The sequence below is a fragment of the Dasypus novemcinctus genome, chromosome 21 (assembly GCF_030445035.2).
Source record: "Dasypus novemcinctus isolate mDasNov1 chromosome 21, mDasNov1.1.hap2, whole genome shotgun sequence".
Taxonomy (NCBI): domain Eukaryota; kingdom Metazoa; phylum Chordata; class Mammalia; order Cingulata; family Dasypodidae; genus Dasypus; species Dasypus novemcinctus.
The window spans coordinates 14,240,894-14,258,887 of NC_080693.1; the positions used below are offsets into that span (position 1 = coordinate 14,240,894).

Below are 17,994 nucleotides of genomic sequence, written 5' to 3' on the forward strand. Positions count from 1 at the left end.
GATACTCCTTTCCACTGGCGAGAAAGGAGAATGTACTCCAAGTACTCGTCCCACTTTACAGGTTGTCCCTTTCTGTGACAGCCCCCGCCCCCCCACCTCTCATAAAAGGAAGCTAAGCGGGCGAGAAGAAGGTGTGTGGAGTAGCTACTCTGAGGCGGCTCTTTCCGTCACAGTAAGGCAAAGCAAAACCACAGGGTCCCAGTGGCATTTACTGGATATTGACAAGGCCTGAGAAGTGCCGGGCCTGTCCCGGAAGGAGGAGATGGAGACGGTGGAGACCCTGCTTTCGGAGGATGGTCTAAGGGGGCAGGCAGAGAAGCAGTCGGTCAGGACACAGCGTGAGCTCTCACAGGACCTCCACAACGACACAGGTGCTCCAGTACTGGGTGAGGTGGCTCCCCACTGCACTCAGTGACAGGCAACAGCAAGCCTTTTTTAAAAATTAATTTCTTTTTTAATTAATTAAAGAAGTTACAGGTTTTACAGAAAAATCGTGTAAAAATTACAGCGTTTCTATATACTCCCCCTTATTATTAACACTGCGTTAGTGTGGTACCTTTGTTACAAAGAACATTATAATTGTACTACTAACTATAGTCCAGAGTTTACATTAGAGTGTATCTTTTTTCCTCATATACCACCCTATTACTAACACCTTGCAATAGGGTGGTACATTTGTTATAAATCACGAATGAACATTTTTATAATTATACTACTAACTATAGCCCACTATTTACAATAAGATTCACTGTGTTGTACAGTCCTATGTTTTTTCTTCTAATTTTTATTCCAGTAACATACATACAACCTAAAATTTCCCCTTTTAGCCACATTCACATATATAATTCAGTGCTGTTAATTACACTCACAATTTTGTGCTTCCATCACCACCATGCATTTCCAAAACTTTACTATCAACCCAAATAGAAATTCTGTAAAATTAAGTATTACCTCCCCATTGCCTACCCCAACCCAGCCTGTGGTAACGTATATTCTAGATCCTAACTCTAGGAGTGTGCTAACAGTTAGTTCATATCTGTGAGATCACACAATATTTGTCCTGTTGCGCCTGGCTTATCTCGCTGAGCATGACATCCTCAAGGTTCATCCACGCTGTCGCTGGAGGCAGCCTTCACTCCTCTTCAGTGCTGAGTGATATCCCATGGCATGGGTAGATCACATTTTGTTTATCCACTCATCGACTGATGAACACTTGGGTTGCTTCCAACTTCCGGCTATTGTGGACAGTGCCTCTATAAACACGGGTGTGCAAATACCTGTTCGAGTCCCTGCTTTCAACTCTGTAGGGTATAGACCTACCAGAGGTATATTGCCAGATCATCTGGTAATTCTATACTTAGCTTTCTCAGGAACTGCCAACCTGTCTTCCACAGTGAACAGCATGCATTTATTTACTTTTAATATGGAACGCTTCACGAATATGTGTGTGTTATCCTTGCTCGGGGGCCATGCTAATCTTCTTTGCATCGTTCCAGTTTTAGTGTATGTGCTGCTGAAGAGAGCACCAGCATGCCTTTTTAAGCAGCGCACACAGACGACAAGGCCACCCAGAAAGAACCTGCCAAAGACTGCGAGCACCGCAGAGGAGATGACTCAGCCCCTGCTCTCCCACGTCCCCAGCTACTGGAAGCCCTGAGGAGAGCATGGTGCACAACAGGGGTTGGCAACCTTGGCTACATACTAGAACACCCAGGAGGCTTTTTTAAAAATACAAACACCTGGGTCCCACTCATCCCATTTAAACTGACTCTGGGGCTTGTGGCCCAGGTAAAATCCCCCAGGTGAGTCTAACAGACAGCCAGAGTTGAGAAGATCTGAGATGAAGGAATCCTAGCATGGTCATTCACAACACAAATGGACTGCCCATCTCCCAAATGCAGGGCACTGGGGGCACCGGGGGAAGACAGACGCAATCTAGCTATCGAGGAACTCGTGGTCATGGAGGTCAGGAAGTCAAGTGACCCTGGGCCTCGATCCTGAACTCCTGGACCAGTCACTTCCCTGCTCTGGGCCTTAGGTCTCCTGTCTGACACCTTGGTTGCCACCCCAACTTCACCCCTGCTCCGACTGTCTGTGGTCTGGGTATATTTCTATAAAACCCAATCCTCCACCAGAAGAGCAAGTAAAGGAAAGAGAAAAGTAGGGTGCCTGCTGGATGGTGGAAGCAGGAGCCACATCAAGGTCCCTAGGACTTTGCAAGCCAAGTGCCTTAGATCCCCTCTAAGGAGATCCCACAGACTCGTCTGTCCCCTGCAGCCGAACGAATGCCACATCCTGTCCACACACCCGCTAGTGCACGCTCCTTGGGAGCTGCGTTTGCTACCACCCCATGCAATGCCCCTGGAGTGCTCCAGCACCTGACAGCACAGTCCATTCCCAGGCTGCTCTGAGAGGTCCTTCAAGTTTTACAGGCTCAAAAAGCCATGAGTACCTTCTTGATCCCTGGCCTAAAGTTGAAGATGCTTGAAGGTAAGGCATCTTCAGCTTCTCAACAGGGCCTGACTTGGCCCAGGACCCAGTAGAAGCAAAATGGTGCTTGTAAACCCACTGAGGCCCCTGGCTGATAGGCACTGGGCAAGCTGGCGGTATCAGAGCAGGGAGCCCAACTGTTTCTGCAATCTCCCTTTGGACTTAGAGGTAAAAGAGATGGGCAACACAGCAGGACTTTGGTGAGTCCTAGTTTTGCTAATGACTATGTGACTCCAGGGGAGAAATGGACCTCTCCAAGCCCTTCCCTCCTCTGCAAAATGGGATCATTATAGCAGCTTTTTCACCCAGTTCCGCGGAGTAATAGAAAGATGCACACACACACACACACACACACACACACACACACGTTGCTATTTCTTCTCTGCTTCCTAATGCTCTCTGGCAGGGGTTCTGCCAGCGCCCTTCCCTCCTGCCCCCTCCTTCGGCATTCCCGAGTCACCACTGCCACCTACAGGTAAATGGCCATCCACAAGCCAGGCCCACCGGATTCCATTCCCTTGGAACCAGTGGATACCCCCAGCCTTCCAGGTGTGTGGGTTTTCAAGAGGGTAGAAAGCCATGCCCCAAAGCACGAAGGGCTCCCCTTCCAGAAAGAAGCCCCCAAACTTAGCTGGGCCCAGCTGCAGGGTAAAAGAGGAGGCAGGCACAATTTCCTGAAGAATCCAAATGTTGAAACTCCAAGAGGTCTTAGAGACCATCTAGTAACAAGACTCCCCACAAGTCACTTAAAACAGGTGTTCAGTCAGAGTCACATTTGGACCTCTGTGTTCCTGCCCTAAGAGTCACCGTGATCCCCTATCTCAAGTCTTCAAGGAGGGAACATGGACAACTTTCACAGAAAGGGGAGAAGGGGAAGAGCGTATGAAAACCAGTTTAGCAAGCCAGGGGCTTTACATACATTATCGTACTTAATCCTTCCCTCCCGCCTCCAGGCCCGTGCCCACTCTAATAGGTGGAGAAAACAAAGCCCAGTGAGGGGACAGTCCACAGCGCACTGCTAGGAGGTGGGAGCACTGCCAACCACACGACCCAGAGCTTCCTGGCAGATTAGGCCTTGGGCCCCAACTGACCCCAAACAGAGGGCAGCGGGGGCAAAGGAGAAGGCCCCGAGCGCCAGGCTCTAGCCTGGGAGAGGAGGGTTCTCAGCACTAGACTCTAGCCTCCGCAGCAGCCAGTCCAGGGCTCCTGGCTGCAGCCCACTCTCCTATTTTTGAAGACTAAAGACCCTGGGATAAGAAATGTGTAAGCAAGTGCTAGGGGAGGACAAGTTAAATTAGCTGCTGGGTTCATCTTTTACTTTTTGTTGTTCCTTTAAACAAACTTTCAATTTTGGAATAATTTTAGATCTGCTGGAAAGCTGCAAAGGTAGTACAGAGTCCCCAGTTGCCCTTCACCCAGTTTCCCCTGTTCTTAACACATTATATAACCACGGCACATTTATCAAAACTAAAAAAATCAACATTGGTACAGTACTATTAGCTAAACTCCAGACTTCCTTTGAATTTCTCTGGTTTCCCCACTTATGTCCTTTTTCTCGAGGAGCCAATCAGAATACCACATTGCATTTCGTTTCCCTGTCTTTTTAATCTTCTATTTTCTTGAAAGCCTGACAAGCTCACAAAATCACCAACTTACGCTCACGTCTGGAGAGCTCAGTTCTAAAGGGCAGCTCTGTGGAAGCCACAATCCCACACCCCAGCCTAATTAGGGCACCACATCCTCCCTTTCCCCTGACAAAGGAGTGCTTCAGGCCAGCCAAACAACAGAGAAAATAGATGCTTGCTAGCCACCCCAGCCCGAGGTTGCTGATCCAAGTTCTTTTTTAACCGGAATTCCCTGGAGGGGGACCCACAGATTTAAAATGCATTTGGGGTGTGTCTCTAGGGGCAGAGCCACTGGCCTGATGTATTCCCTTCGTTGTCTTTAATGAAATATTTTACTGGTAGAGTAAAGTGGTATGAAAAAGGAGCTGGGGGAAGAGACTGATTTAGGGGTGGGATGGAAACTGACAGCCAGAGGAGGAGGGGCCTCTGCAGGAGCCAACCCCAGGCCGGGAGCAAGGTGCCAGCGGCCCGCCCAGATCAGCTGCAGCCTAAGGCCAGGCAGGCGGGCACCCTGGGACTCGGGGTTCAGGTTGGACCTTCTGTAGTAAAACGGCGGGAATATGCTGGCAGGTCATAGTGTGCCTCTTCTCTAAACAGGCTGCTGTGTTGCAAATGCCTTCTTCTCCAGACGGCCCCACCTGCCCACCAGCCACTCCCACCACCCTAAGAAGAAAGCCCAGTGGTGGGGAGAGAGGAAATGAGGCGGCCCTGCGAATTCCCCTGTGTAGCTGGGGCTGGTACCGACCTTATCCTAGCTGCCTCAGACGATAGAGACACCTCAGAGGAGACCTGAAGGTCATTCTCTGGGGAGGCTGAGGATGTGAGGCCATCCAAAGGCTTCCCAGCTGGGCTCAAAGCCTCACACGGAGAGGCCTCTCCCTGCTGGGCACGGCGTGAGGCCAGCACAGAGCCCCACCCTCAAAGAGCTCCCGAGGCGAACAGCTCGTACATGACGTGCTAGAACAGGAGCGGGGAAAAGGAGATGAGGGGACGACCAGCTGAAACTGAGGAAAAGGCCCACGACCTGAGCTGGACACTGAGAGGGATGCGCAAGGGAGCATCACAAGCAGCGTGCAGGGTGCGAGCAAGGATGTGGGGGCCATTCAAGGCTCAGGAAGAAAGTCCAGGACTGCGGGGAAGGGAGTAGCCAGAGACGAGGCCAGGCCGGGCAGGCCCTTCCATTTCCCGTAAGGAGTCCGGCCTTTCCGCAGGAGGCAGTGGACGGGTCTTTGTTTGGACAGGAGTGAGGAGAATATCTGTGCTTTAAACAGATCGCTCTGGTTAACAGCAGAGGCTGTAGTGGAGCCGAGCGCCTGCAGGCAGGAAGCCGGGAGGGAGTTATCCTGAAGGTGCAGTGGGAAAAAATGAGACTGCAGCACATGGTGAAGCTTTGAATGGTTTTTAACCACATGGACCCTGGGTTCAAGGGTTCGCTCTCTGTGACCCAAGCCACATTACTTTTTTAAAAAATTATTTATTACTTATTTATTCCCCCCCCCTTGTTGTTTGTGCTTGCTATGTCCATTCATTGTGTGTCTTCTTTTTAGGAGGCACCAGGAAACAAACCCGGGAGCTCCCATGTGGGAGGGAGGCGCCCTATCGCTTGAGCCACCTCCATTCCTTGCTTGTTGTGTTTCTCATTGTGTTTCCTCATTGTGCCTCTTTGTTGCATCATCTTCTTGTGTCATCTTGCTTGGTCAGCTCACCACGCCAGCCTGTCACACCAGCCTCTTGCTTGTCTTCCTTAGGAGGTACCGGTAGCTGAAACTGGGACCTCCCAAGTGGTAGGCAGGCACTGAACTGCTTGAGCCACATCTGCTTTCCCACATTTCTTAAACTCTCTGAAAATGGACAAAATAGTCATTTTTGCCTCAAGGGGCAGTCGGGATGGTTAAATGAGCTAATGAACACAGAGCCCCAAGCACAGAGCCCAGCACAGGATGCTCAATGGAAGTAGCCACCCTGCCACCGTTTGCATCATGCAGCCCAGACCTCAGTCCTCCTGAAAGACTGAATTCCGGTAGGGAGGACAGAGGGGAGGGCAAAGGCAGGGGCGACTGTCTTCAAGGCAGCTTCCAGGCCCGAGAGCAAGGCACAAGCCCAGTGCACCCCCCCAGAGTGGAGGAAGCAGGGCCAAGGCAGGAAGGACGGTATCCTGTCGGCCTAAATGCCAGCCAGGGCCTGCGGACATCACCGTGAGTGAGCTAACTAGGAGAGCCTCCTTTCTGCCTCAGAGAGCGATTACAAAATTCCATGCCAGGAGAGAGACTCCCAGAAGCTCCCCACAGCTCACACCTGCCGCGCTCATTAAACCAGAGCTTTGACTAAGTCTGGCAAATAGCTGTCCTTCAGAACGAGGTAAAGAGAAACACTCTCCGGGCCACCAGCACAGCATTTGCAGTATTCAAAGGCACTTGTGGGGAGCAGTCAAAAGTAACCTGTCAGAGTAAAACTCAAATATTAGCTGTTTTTCCCAACCAGAGACCTAACTGAACATTGTTTGGGGAGGAAAAGCAGTTAATACTGTAATAAAAACAAAACAAAAAAACACCACTCATAATAAAAGAATGAAGTTAAAACTTTTACTCTTAAATTAATACATACAGATTTTTAAAAGACTAATACCCACTGCTGGGAAGATTACAGTAAATCCAGAATGTCACATTATTGAAAGTAGCATATCTTTAAAAATCCTTTGGAAACAATTTGGGCAAAAGGCTAAATGGTTCTTATCCTTTGACCTGATAAATTTTTTTAGAACTTTTAGCCTGAAGAAGTATTTCAACATAAAAAGCCACACACAACCTAGCAAGTCCACTCCTACATATATACCTAAAAGCCAAGAAAACATCTGTCCACACAAAAACTTGTACACACAAAACTTGCTCAAAGCAGCATTATTCATCATGGCCAAAAGGTGGAAACAACCCAAATATCCATCAGCTTATGATTGGATAAACAAAATGTGGTCTAAACATACAACCGACTACTATTCAGCCATAAAAAGGAATGAAGTACTGATACACGCTACAATGTGGATGAACCTTGAAAACATGACACTAAGTGAAAGAAGCCAGTCATAAGACCACACAGTGTACGATTCCATTTATAGGAAATGTCCAGAACAGACCAATCTATAGAGACGGAACATAGATTAGTAGCTGCCTAGGACTGAGAGGAAAGGGGAAGTGACTGCTAATGAATACAGAAGGACAAAAACGCTCTAAAATTGATTGTGGTAATAGTTGTACAACTCAGTGACTATACTAAAAACCACTGAATTGTATACTTTAAAAGGGTGAATTATGTCTCAATACAGCTTTAAAAAGTTGGGGGTGGGGAAGCTACACAAAGGAACATGTTCAATATAGTATTATTTAAAATTCTGAAAGCATCTCAAATATATAATAGAAAAGAAACTGTTAAGTAAATTACGGCATATTGACTCAACTGAATACTATAGAGCCATTATAAGTAATGATTATAATTAATTATAAGTAGGTACTATACTGTACTTAGGAGCACATTATAAGTAATTAAAAAAATCATATAGAAACATTTTGCATTTTGAAATGGTGTAAAGTGAAGAAGGCAATAAATACAAAATTGTTTTTAAAAATAGGATACATGGGGACAATGCCTGGAAGAAAAATGGGGGGAAAAAAGGAAAGAATCAAGATGCTGAAGTATTTGGCTTACAGGCAAATCTTTTTTAAAAATTTCAGTTATTGTTGTTATAAAAAGAAGAAAAGGGGACATTAACCCCAAATGACTAAGGAATGAAACGGCAAGCTCATAACCAAAGCTAAAATCCACTTACTTAATTCTTCCATCAAAAACAGCTAGGCCCAGGACACAGAAATATGCTTTAACTGAATATAAAGACTATTTTCCTTAAAGGCAAAAGCACTCTGGACCTAATATCTCTTAAAAGGCATTTTCGCCCAGATCAAGCCTGCCTGTGAACTTGCCCTTGTTCCACAGGGGGTGCCCATGACTTCTTTTTCCCTACCCAGCTATTCAAGGAGGGCCCGACGCAAGCCAAGCTGGGCTGGGCCAGGTGAGACGCAGGCATAATACATACATGCAATTTGCATTCCAAAGCCAAGTCTAGCAGGGTTCTGGATCATCTGGGAAATTGCTCCCATCCATCAACAGTGAAAAATCAGAAATATCAACAGTGAGAACAAACAGAGGAGATTACATTTGAATGCAGCCGTATTTAAATATGAAGAAGAGCCCCAACACAAGTATGTATTCCTGTGTGTACAATATTCAGAATTAATAGACTTATCACACACAGGTTGTGTAACTTATTAACGATAATGTGACTTTAAACAGTAGTTCTAACTGGGTCACCTTGAATAATACCAAGCAAAGCTTGCCAAGGGAAACATGCAAATCAGATGATCAAAATCCAGCAGGGAATAGGCATTTTCCTAGCTTTATGGAATCTTTATGGTAGAAAAGGAAACCTATCCAGCTTCAACACTGAGAAAAGAGCAGGATGATTTTTCATTCTTCAGTTAGGTGGAGCCCAAAGGGAAGGCCAGAGGGAAGGAAAGCTGGTATGTGGATAAATGGCACAGCCGGGTTGACCACGTGAGGAATGGACAGCCAGCACCCAGCACCCTGGTGCACTACAGACCAAGGCAGCAAGCAGCGAGGCCTCAGAGGGAGGCCTGCTCCCTCCCTCTCACTCAGGCCAGGACCTGCAGGCTGATGAGCCCTTCTGGACAACAAGTTCCCAACCTTCAGGATGGTGTGTGTCCAGTGAAGCCTTCCCTTCCCTAGAGAACACACTGGTACAAACAACCATTGGGCCTTATAAGAATGGCCACAGAAAACATTTGGAAACCTTAACCTTCCAGTTGGATGACTCTATACATATATACACATACATTTTTGTTTTAGATTTTATTTATTTATTTACTCCCCCCCACCCCCATTGTTTGCTGTTGCTGTCTGGTCTCTATGTCCATTTGCTGTGTGCTCTCTGTGTCTGCTTGTCTTCTCTTTAGGAGACACTGGGAACTGAACCCGGGACCGCCCCCCATGTGGAAGAGAATTGCTCAATCACCTGAGCCACCTCAGCTCCCTGGTTTATTGGGTCTCTCCTTGTCTTTCCTCTTTGTGTCTCTTTTGTTGTGTCATCTTGTTGCATCAGCTCATGGTACCTGCCTCAGGTGCCAGCTCACCTTCCCTAGGAGGCACCAGGAACCGAACCCAGGACCTCCCATGTGGTAGGCGGAAGCCCAATCACTTGAGCCGTTTCTGCTTTCCAGATATTTTATTATATTAAGAATCATGGATAATTTTTTAGATATGATAATGAAGTAGTGGTTATACTTTTTAAAAGATCTTTTTATCTTTTAGAAATGCATACTGAGGTATTTATGGATGAAATTATATGATGTCTGAGACATTGCAAAATAACCCAGGATTGACTGAGGGGCGCTTTGAAACAAAACTGGCCATAAATTGATTATTATTGAAGCTTCCCAATAAGTACATGGGGGTTGTAACAATAGTCCTTCTGCTTTAGTATGCTTGACATTTTCCGTAATAAAAGGAAAAAAATTCAATAGGAAAAAGCATAAAACCATTCATAATTTTGACCCAGCAATATACTCCTAAGGAAATAAATAAGGGGGCGGGTGAGAGCTGATTCTGCAAAGACACATAATTGAGAAAACCTCGGTGGTTCCAACAAATGAGAAGATGGTTAAGCAACTAGGGCATATCAATAAGGCAAAACTGCTACGTGGCTTTTAAAAATGATATATACTTCGGCCTAGTTCCTAAGTGGAAATCGGTGTAGGAATGCTAAGTGGAAAACAGCCAGCATAAAACAGTACGTGCATGCTGATTAATGCAAGGTGAGAATGCGCGCTCACATGATGAAAGGGTCAAAGCAGCGCGCAGAAAGCGGCCTCCTTCCCCTAGCACTCAGCGCCACAGCCGGCTCCCCGAGAGCCCCTCCCCACCCTGCGCGCGCATGCGCACCGGCCCTGCGCCTCTGCCTCCCTCCCCACAGGGCTTACAGGCGCTCCTCGCCCTCCTGCCCCCGCCCGCCGGCCCAATGAGACCGGCATCCAGGGTGGGTTCGGTGGGTCGTAAACCACCGCCAGCTGGGTCTTGTGAAGCTATTCATGCCCGCGGTGGCAATTCAGGAACGGAGTTCCTTGGTGGTCCCTGGAGAACAAAGCTCCCCCGCTGACCTGCCAGCGCCAGGAGAAACCCACCGAGTGGCCGCTGGCCGGTCCGCACTGGGCCGCAGGGGAAAGCCTCATTTTGTCCTGAAAGCCTGTAACAGGGCCTCAAGAGGTGTGAATGTATTCCCCAAGCACAGCTCTGGAAAATGGCCTTTCCTCGGCCACTCCGAGGGGACCGCAACGTGGCTGCCTCCTGCGGGCAGTGCAGTAGTGAAGGCCAAGAGCAAGGGCGCCGTGAGCAAGGTAAAAACCACCTGTCTGGACTGGAGCCGGGGCTTTGGCGCTAGGCCGCAGAGCCCATCTCCTGGCCTCGGCCTCCCCTGGGCCGTGCTCGCAGGCCTCTGCTTAGGGATGCCGGGACAGCAGGCTTTGGGGCAGGCGGTTCCTTAGGGATATTCAATCGTGCAGACAAGAAATCCACAGAAGGCCATTTTTCAGAACAGCGTGCTCTTCACCCTTTTTGGATAAAATGTTACAGGAAGAATATATTTCCTTGGAGAGCCTGCTAAGACCTTCCAGAAAAGTGCACACACACAGTTCTGCTCACAAGTTCCTGCCCTAGAGAGGCTCAGGTGCTCTAATGGCAGCTGTTAATGAAAACACTTAAAAAGTAAAACAACCTACTTTTCCAACCCACGAAGTGGTTATGTCAGGGTGAAGGGTTACAGACGCTGCGTGGGCCCAGCCTCGGCGTGCTGCCCGAGGCAAGATGGCCCGGGAAGCCCCCCTTTCCTGATGGTCTAGAGGTCACCAGGCCGCGGAGTGGGCCCGGGATGCTGACCTTCTGGTCACTGTGGAGAGTCATTTTATTGAGAACTTCCTTAAATGCTCCAGAAAGCCAGGTACGGAAAATTGCCAGCACAGAGTTTAGTCCATTCTGTCTCCTAACAAGAGGCAAAAAAACCTGGCCCAGGTGGTCCCAGTGAATAAGCAAATCCAGAGCTCCTGTGGAAATGGTAGGAAAGGGGTCAGGGCGTGCGGCACATGACTTCGAAGCTGGCAGGGGCGAGGAGGGCTGCAGACAGACTGCCACGGCACATGCAACCAGGCAGGCCCTCCAGACAGGCTGGGATTCCTGGGCTTCCTCGGGACCCAGTCCTCAACCCCAGGGACAAAATCCCTTCCCAGCAGCCTCTGGCAAGCAGTTCATCCAGATGCCAAGGAAATGTTCTGACACGAGCTTTGATCACATCACTCTACCCCATTTCTAGCCCTTTATTGCCATTCCCTATGATAATGCCAAAAAAAAGGTCAGTCTAAGTTTCTTCTTACAAAGTACTAAAACATATTTAGGGGCATCAGCATAGCTCAGTGGTTGGGCAGTGACTTCCCACATAGAAGGCCCCAGGTTCGATCCCTGGCCCCAGTACCTAAAAAAAAAAATTTGGGGGGGGGGTAGTGGGTGATTTAAAAGATATCTCCTGGGAAGCAGACTTGGCCCAGTGGTTAGGGCGTCCGTCTACCACATAGAAGATTCGTGGTTCAAACCCCAGGCCTCCTTGACCCGTGTGGAGCTGGCCCATGCACAGCGCTGATGCGTGCAAGGAGTGCCGTGCCACACAGGGGTGTCCCCCGCGTAGGGGAGCCCCATGCGCAAGAAGTACGCCCCATAAGGAGAGCCGCCCAGTACGAAAGAAAGTACAGCCTGTCTGGGAATGGCGCTGCACACACGGAGAGCTGACACAACAAGATGACGCAACAAAAAGAGACACAGATTCCCATGCCACTGACAACAGAAGCGGACAAAGAAGACACAGCAAATAGACACAGAGAACAGACAACTGGGGTGGTGGGGGAAGGGAAGAGAAATAAACAAATCTGAAAAAAAAAAAGACGAATAGTTTAAAAAATAAAAATAAATAAAAGATATCTCCTGCCTATTTCCAACAGGAATTAAGGGTAGTTTTTAATAAGGCAAACAAAATTAAAGGAATATTGGAAGCCATGTGGAGTAAAAGCAGTCACTATTTCATCAGGAAATCAGAAGACAGTTATTGCAATTGGACACTAAGTCAGGCCTGGACTTCCTGGTAGACTGCGACAAAAGGGAAAATTCCACAGTCCTCACTTTCTAATTAAAATTCCATGGGAGGGAGTGGATGTGGCTCCAGAGGTAGACCTCCCGCCCCCTATGTGAGAGGTCTGGGGTTCCATTCCCAGTGCCTCCTGGAAAAAAAAAAAAAAACCAAAACAAATGAAAAAACCAACTCTGGGAAGCAGATGTGGCTCAGCGGTTGAGTGCTGGCCTCCCACATACAAGGTTCCAGGTTCAGTCCCCGGCCCCAGGATATCAACAACAACAGGGAAAAGGACTTGGCCCAGTGGTTAGGGCGTCCGTCTACCACATGGGAGGTCCGCGGTTCAAACCCCGGGCCTCCTTGACCCGTGTTGAGCTGGCCCATGCGCCAAACCCCGGGCCTCCTTGACCCGTGTGGAGCTGGCCCATGCGCAGTGCTGATGCGCGCAAGGAGTGCCCTGCCATGCAGGGGTGTCCCCCGCATAGGGGAGCCCCACGCACAAGGAGTGCACCCCGTAAGGAGAGCCGCCCAGCGCGAAAGAAAGTGCAGCCTGCCCAGAAATGGCGCCGCCCACACTTCCCGTGCTGCTGACGACAACAGAAGTGGACAAAGAAACAAGACGCAGCAAATAGACACAGAGAACAGACAACCAGGGGAAGGGGGGGAATTAAATAAATAAATAAATCTTTAAAAAACAACAACAGCCGCAAAACAAAAAACAAAAGAAATTCCACGAGAGTGGATGTGCCTCAAGCAGTTGAGCACCTGCTTCCCACATGGGAGATCTCAGGTTTGGTTCCCAGTACCTCCTAAAAACAAAAATTAAAAAATTAAAAATAACAAATCCATTGGGGGGTTTCCTGACACTAAGTATTGATATCAATTTTTTGCAGTTCTTCTTATATTAAGGATAAGGATAATAAATAATATCTGCAACAATAATTTTACATAAAATATGAAATGCTACCTGGTAGCCTGGCATTCTGTGCCCTTCACAACTTATCAATTGCTTCTGCAGCCTGGTTTCCTACTCTCCACCCCTTCTCATCCCACAAGGAACTACACATTTCAAGCAAACCAGACTCCTACCCATGCCCAGAACACCCCTTACCCCCGCCTTCTCACTACTTACCTTACTCAGCCTTACTCTTTAAGGCCCGCCTCTTCCGAGGCCCCCCAGTTCTCCCGGCCACGTGACGTCTGCTCCCTCCACGCTTCCTGCCCCACCACAGCGGGCAGAGCGCCCAGGGGCAGTCAGGCAGGGCAAGGCCTGAGCTCAGACCCTGAGGCGCCGCTCACGGGCAGGTGACCCTGAGCAGGTAACTAAATCTCTCTGGGCCTTGGGTTCCATATCTGTGGGGTGGGGATAATGACCCCTACACCTGGCAAAGCTTTTGTAAGACTTAAATGTACGTCTGTAAAGTGCCTAGCCCAACTGAAGCGCTCAGGAAAAGAAAGCTGCGGTGGCCAGAGCTGCTACCACAGAGACGTGGGCATCTGTCGTCTCTTCCCCACCAGAAAAGGCGCTCCTTGCAGGCAACGAGGTGAAGACCTCCCAGGATGCCTCACACACAGGGCCTCGGGAACAGTGTTGTCTGAGAGTCTATTTGCAATCGCATCAGAGATGCACCCAGATGCACGCAGGCCGGACCCAGGCCCAGAACACGAAGGTCCCAACACCCAGGCCACTCTTCAGTGCCGCCCTGCTGCTTGCCCTTTGAGGGTCCCAAGTACACTGACCTCCTGTTCCACACAATTAAGAGCCTCCATCAGAAAATCAATCTTAGCACAGAGGTCTCCAAATACCCATGCAGATCACACTATTACAACCTGAGGTGGCCACTTTACCCAAAGATCCCATTTGACGGGAGCCGGTGTGCATTTAATTGTTATGAATGTATAACTAACCAATGCCTTCACAAACTACAGATAAAATCTATCAGCTCTTGATGGCTAATCCAGTGTAACATGAATACTGCAAGTTCTAATAACTCACAGGAGACTACTCCAGTACTTACAAGCTATACGTCTTCCACACTCATAAAACCACCATAATTACCTTTCATGGGTGAGATGTTCTAATAATTTTTAAGTGACTTAACCCTAGAAAGACTATGGGGAAAACTGGTTTCAAAGAATTTTTGTTTCAAAAATGGAAGATGACCATAAACCTAAGAGTTTGCTTTTTAACAAACATACTAGAAACCATACATCCCCTCCTTTCTAAGAGATAAGGGTATTGCAGTGATGCTGTCCCTGCGCAGCAAACCACATAAAACTGTTTAGAAAATCGTTTTGAATCTTCTATTTTAAAAGTCCCCTTCAGAAGTGGTGTCCTGTATTAGGGAGGAGGCGTCAAGGTCCTTGGGGAGAGGTGGAGAGTGGGGGCCCTTTGGAGCCAGACAGATCTAGATGCAAATCTAACTTTTCAGTTAAAAATACTGGGAAAAGTTGTTTAACTTCCCTCAGCCTCAGTGTTCTCATCAATAAAACAGAGATAATATTACTCACAAATTCTCACATTTTATTATGCATCAGAATCATCTGGACAGTTTGTTTAAAATACATACATGAGTCCCACTCCCAAAGATTCTGTTTCAGTGGGTCTGGTGTGGGGCCCAGAAATCTATGGGGATTTATATTATTTTTCATTTTTAATTACACACTGTGTAAATATATTTCTCCCTTATAAAATATTAAAACATTACCTTATCAGTTATGATTGCATTCAGCTGCAGGCAATTAAAAAACTAACAGTTGCTTAAACAGATAGGGGGTTATTTTACTCGTGCAACAAGAAGGCACCTAGAAGCAGGCAGTACAGAGCTGGAACAGCCGCTCAAGGTTGCTCTCAAGGCCCAGGGTCCTTTCGTCTTCCTGCTCTGCCGTAATCAGGCCTTGGCTTCCATCCTTATAACTGCATGGTACGCCCGGCAGAGTGTGCGAAGCAGGTGGGAAGAATGCTCAAGATCCAAGGACTTTGCCAATTTATTTATGAAGGGGTCTTCTCCCCAGGCACGTGTGCCTGTACTTCACAGACCAGAAATGGGTCACAACTACAAGGGAGACTGGGTAAGCAAATTTTTCAGCTGTATCTTGATTTGACATAGAGCTGCCCCAAATAAAATCGAGGTTGTGTTAGTAAGAAGAAATAGAGGGCAGCGGACTTGGCCCAATGGATAGGGCATCCGCCTACCACATGGGAGGGCCACAGTTCAAACCCTGGGCCTCATTGACCCTTGTGCAGCTGGCCCATACGCAGTGCTGATGCGCGCAAGGAATGCCCTGCCGCGCAGGGGTGTCCCCCGTGTAGGGGAGCCCCACGCACAGGGAGTGTGCCCCGTAAGGAGAGCCACCTAGCGCGAAAGAAAGTGCAGCCTGCCCAGGAATGGTGCCGCACACACGGAGAGCTGACACAGCAAGATGACGCAACAAAAAGAAACACAGATTCACAGAGAACAGACAACTGGGGGGGAGGGAAGGAGAGAGAAACAAACAAATAAATAAAAAAGAAAAGAAGAAATAGAATAGGAAAAGAAGGAGCGGGTACTGGGTAGAGAATTAGCAATGTCTCCTTTAATTACTGTAAGGTTCATGTTCCCTTGGCCCTCTGTCCCCTGAACCCTTCGATCCTGGCCTCATGGGCATTTTTAAGAAGCTCCCCAGGAGATTATGATGCCCCCAGCTTCTGAGGAATGCTGTCACATCTACAGTGTTTATGCAGAGGCTGAGCTCACAGCTTCACCATGCCCAGCCTAGTGGGGCCATAATAGGTGTCCAGTGAGTATGTGCTCTCATCTTATTTCCTTCTCCTACAAACCATAAAAAAACACACCTAATCTCATTTTTACAGCCATATCTCAGTTTTGGCCTCAAATGGCCTTACTCAGCATCTGACACTAGGATGTGGAAAATTATTGACTTGTTCTAAAAATCAAATCCATCCTCCTAAGAATGATGATCTGCCACCCTTGAAGATAATTTTAAAATGTGACTTGGGCCCCCAGACATGGCTGCAGCCACAAGGACCCGACGGGTGAAACCTCCTGGAAAGGCCTGCTCTCGCTCCCATGGACACATCTGGCTACTGGGATAAGGGGTGGGGGTGGTCTATGAGACTAAGCAAGTGTTCATCACACACTAGGGGGAAGAAAATCAAGATACAAGGCTAAAACCGGACCTGGAAACAGTGGTACACATCTTAGCAGTGAGAGTCATTGTTTTATTCTTTGGGTTTGGTTTTATTTTGCTTTTTGACTTCCAAATTTTTCTACAAGAAATATGTATTTCTTTTGAGCCAGATTTAAATTTTCCTTTTGAAATGTATCAACCTATACAGTCATCAGGAATCAGATAATTTTGGAAGTCTTTTGGTGTGTCAGCTCATGCGACTCTGCCATATCTCTGATCTCATCCGGTTTTTGTATAAAATTAACTGGCAAATGAGGACGTCAGCCAAAGCAAGAGCATGGCTCTGTACAGAGCATGACAAGGCTGCTGGCTACAAAGGCAGTGTTTTGAAAATCTGGAACTGTTCAGATTTAACAGAGGAAAACACTCCAGAATGAAACACAGGCTCAAGGTCCTGTGATTTCCTAATTGAGAAGCTGCAAGGAGAAATGCCGGTTCATTACTCAGCCCCCGTGCTGCACTCAGCTGCCCTGCACATAGCAATTAGGGTGGAACTCGGGGCGCCATGTGCACCGCATACAAAGCCGGCCACCCTCTGGGACCAACCAAAATGCACAAGCCCCACAGCATGGCAAGCAGCCAGCTATTAAGAGAACCTTTTCCAATCAAGGCACCTTCTCAGCAAACCCCCGCTTGCAATTTCCCCAGGAAACCTCTGTGGTTCTCAAACAAGCGAGCTAATAAATATATTAATAGCAAGACCTACAAGTTGGATGCTATTAACTTTGGGGAGGCAGCTGAATTGTGAGTTTGGTCTGGGGAGGCTCTCTTCTCTATTCATCTTTTCCACTTTAGCAAATGCTTACAATCCACTGGTAAATCAGCTGAGCTCTTCCGAAAATAAAGCTGCCCCCAATGGCTAAGGACCCTCTTATTTAAATTAGGTTTGCCCAACTCTGAGCCCCTTCTTCCCAAACCAAATGGCAGCAAAAGGCATCTTTCTCCAGGGCCACTCCCATCACCCCTTCCGGCAGGGAGCCCAGAGCTTCCCAGGCGAGGTCACGGTGCCTGCTTCGGGAGGCCATGCCTGGTAGCTGCAATCCTGGCCCCGGGCGCCTATGCAGGTTACCTGCATTGCCCGAATCCCAGACTCTGATGCAAAGCAGAACTGAATCTGACCACACGGCCTCTACACCCCTGCCACTGCGGACGTCTGATGGTCCTGGGATGCCCCAAGTGCCTTTAGAAGGACACCAGCAGTCAGACCCCAGCTGATGAAATACAATTGGCAAATAAAACATACTCAACCTCAGCAGTAATTAAAGAAATGAAAATTTAATCAAAATGCACAGTGACCTATCAATTTAGCAGCAGCCTTATGCGGTCTCCCAGCATCCCCTTTGCCCTCTCCAGTCCATCCTCCACCCAGCAGCCCAAGTGACCTTTCTAGAATGCATAGCCCATCATGTCCCTGGCCTGCTCAAAGCCCTTTAATGGTCCCCCGCTCTGGGGGGA

General features: G+C 48.1%; 1 protein-coding gene and 1 non-coding gene across 8 annotated transcripts in view; both read right to left on the bottom strand.

Moving 5' to 3' along the window:
* Window positions 1-17,994, bottom strand: part of TOM1L2 (target of myb1 like 2 membrane trafficking protein) — a 106,802-nt gene that overhangs the window by 56,720 nt on the left and 32,088 nt on the right. The gene's annotated exons all lie outside the window — the stretch shown is intronic.
* LOC111762921 (U6 spliceosomal RNA) lies at window positions 1,418-1,526 on the bottom strand. The gene has a single exon (XR_002795913.1). It is a non-coding gene; the product is annotated as a U6 spliceosomal RNA (small nuclear RNA).